We start from the raw sequence: 3,047 nt of genomic DNA, 5'->3' as shown, positions 1-3,047 counted from the left end.
ACCCCTGGCTGCGAGTTTCTTGTACTTATTGAGAAATACGCAGGGAGATTTTTGCTAGACAGAATAAAGACAAACGTGCTCCGTGTCCGTGTGCAGCTTTATTAAAGGGACATTGTGTTAGCCGGTCTGTGTCGTAGTCAGAGCAAACGTTTAATGTTGCGGAGTATTCGGAGGTACCTGTCTAGAGACGTTCACATTAACAGGATAAAGTTGTAGTCTCGAGAGCTTGACAATGGTGAAGCCACCGCGTTGAATTCTGGGATATGCATGTCGTGGAGCAGGGTGGTTTTCCGCGAATGTTGCCTTGTTTCTTTGGATATTTCAGTTATGTGTGAATGAGCGCGTTTCGTACTGGGCTTGGTGTTTCCGTCGGGCGCTAATGTGGCACGGAGCATTGCCGTGGAGGGGCTGTATGTGTCGGTCATACATCTGGGTCTGGCGGCGAATTTGTGGGTATCGCTTCTCGGCCTTTTGGCTAAGATCAAGTGTAGTATCTGTTCTTATCAGTTTAATATCTGATACGTCCCCTATCTGGGGACCATATATTAAATTGATTTTTGGAACAGGGAGATGGAATAGGGGCTTGCTCCGTCCACTCCACGCATCGACCTGGTATTGCAGTATCTCCAGGAACGGTGCACCCCCTATCGGGGAAAGTTGTTGTGGAAGAGTAGATGTGGCGGGTTACAGTTTCTGTAAGCAGCGATCCATTCATTTCTAGTGGCTGTTGCTTTATGAATTTGGTTTGATTTTTCTAGTACTGCCAATTTCACCATGTATTTCAGCTGTGTACGAGTGTGGCGTTTGCTTCACGTGTGTCGAATTTGCCACGTCTTCCCGTCCCCCTTGCGAGAGCGTAACAAATTTTAAGAAACAATGTTATAATATTAGAATAGGTATGTCTTGGAGCAGAGTGTTTTTTCGCAGAGGCCGGTGTGTGTGTGTGTGTTTGTATATTTTAGCTGTGTGTCAGAGCCTAGTGGCGCTGACGGTTTCCGTGTTACAGGGCATTCTTATGAATGGAACATTTTTTTGTAGAATGTACATCTGGGTGTGGGCAAGGGCCGCCGCGATTAGGTGACGTGGTCGGGGACGTTGACAACGCCGTGTGCGCGCATGCGCGTTTGGCTTGTTGGGACCAGTGTGATCGTAAATTGAAAACCACGAATATATTTTTTAAATATTAAATTGTAATTAAAATATTTTCATTTTTATTACACACTGAATTGCAGACTTTTAAAATTAACAGAAAGTAAGAGCAACAGGCATATTTTACCCTGTTGTTGAACCTTGAGTTTTGCTCCTTTTGAGTTTTGCCTTTTTGTTCGTGTCAGTCCTTACGTGCTCCTCGCCTTCCATCGATGTCCAAATACCATGTGGTTTTTGCAGAGACAGCTTAACCGCACTCATGCATATTTGGCTCCTTGATAGCGGTATTCTTGTGATGTACTCTTTGCCTCGCTAGTACGCTATTGTGGCAACCGTTTCTGCTAAACGTATTCTATGGGTGAAATGTGACAAAATAGTCATTCCCCTCTGCATATCGCGTTACATATTTACAATGCAATACCTTTGTCATTGCACAAGTACCACTTTCACTGCGCAGGTACAACGAGTTTGCCGCTTCTATTATTGCCGATGCTATTATTGATGATAAATTAAACGTTGAACGCAAAGATAAAAATGCCAGTAAGTAGCAAATGAAAGCAGCATCGGCACCAGTACAGTACAAACGGTCTTGTATTACAGTTTTTATAATGCAATTTGAAGCCGGTGTTGGTTATACTAAGATGAATCTCCCACCACGTAACTTTATGCTTTTGGTAACTCGGTACAGTTGTCTGTGTGATTGGTCGGTTTTTCAAATTATGAACCACGTGGCATTCTGGGAATTCTGAAAAGCATGACAGCACGCAAAATGAAAACGAAACTCTTCCCATGGCAGCAGTGAGAGCAAAGCAAAAGCCGTTTTGTTAAATCTTGATCAGAATGGCGGTAGACTTAGAGCTGGCTGTGTGAAAGGATAACCGTAAACTGAACATTTTTGCTGTGGAGTGGCGCGCCATCTCGAGGCAGAAGCAACTCATACTTACCTGGCAGGGGAGATACCATGATCAAGAAGGTGGTTCACCCAGGGCGAGGCTCAGCCATTGCACTCCGGTTGTGCTGACCCCTGCGAATTCCCCAAATGTGGGAATCTCGACTGCATAATTTCTGGTAGTGGGGGACTGCGTCCGCGCTCTCCCCTGATTTATGGTATAACGGAAGAACACACTGCTGATCAGTCTTTGACAGTGCTGTTTTCGCTCTGCCTATTCTCCATCTCGCCGCTAGGTGCTTTTACCAAATGGTGTATATCAGGGGTATTCAACTAAAATTTAAAGAGGTCCAGTTAGAGAAAATTTCTTGAAACAAAGGTCCGGAATATCATAATGTCTATACTATTTAGTGTGATATACTGTATATTTAAGTAGCCTATTAGTTGCATCAACATTGCATTTAATCAGTACCTGACTGTCAAATCAAATTAATTCAGTACAATTCAAAAACGTTTTGACAATATTTATTGTCACGTGACACAGAACTTCGGCCAGCTGGCTGGAGTGAGATGGTGAATTCGAGATGTCTGCACACACATGTAACAGTTCTTACCTTGTAAATAGTCTGCTTTTGTATTTAACCGTATAAATACACATTTGACATAGCTAATTTTAGGTTTTATAATGAAATAATATAGATTTGCCGTAAGACTTCCAGCGTGAGTCTGAAAGCGTGAGTGTCATGCCAGATGCTTGAGATTTGGCAGCCATGAAAACGTACATTTTTTTGTTTATATAACAGATTATTTATATAACAGAACATTATTTTATACATATGTTAAAAAGCAGAAACTTCAACGAACATGAAATCAACAATAAACTACGTCTATTTATCCAACATGTTATATAATACATACTAGAGGTCGACCGATGTATCGGTTTTGCCGATTAATCGGCACCGATAGTTGATTCCCGGAACTATCGGTTATCGGCAAAAATCCACGCCGA

At 42.5% G+C, this 3,047-nt stretch overlaps 2 non-coding genes across 2 annotated transcripts; both read left to right on the top strand.

The window, feature by feature from the left end:
• Nucleotides 1-455: 455 nt before the first annotated feature.
• Nucleotides 456-646, top strand: LOC111832783 (U2 spliceosomal RNA). Its single transcript, XR_002835591.1, has one exon. It is a non-coding gene; the product is annotated as a U2 spliceosomal RNA (small nuclear RNA).
• A 1,439-nt stretch (nt 647-2,085) lies between these two features.
• On the top strand, nt 2,086-2,249 carry LOC140593350 (U1 spliceosomal RNA). The gene has a single exon (XR_011993663.1). It is a non-coding gene; the product is annotated as a U1 spliceosomal RNA (small nuclear RNA).
• Nucleotides 2,250-3,047: the final 798 nt, after the last annotated feature.

Source organism: Paramormyrops kingsleyae, chromosome 10 (assembly GCF_048594095.1).
Source record: "Paramormyrops kingsleyae isolate MSU_618 chromosome 10, PKINGS_0.4, whole genome shotgun sequence".
In the NCBI taxonomy this organism is placed as follows: Eukaryota; Metazoa; Chordata; class Actinopteri; order Osteoglossiformes; family Mormyridae; genus Paramormyrops; species Paramormyrops kingsleyae.
Note: the sequence above shows the minus strand (reverse complement) of the source record. Positions and strands in the feature narration are given on the sequence as shown.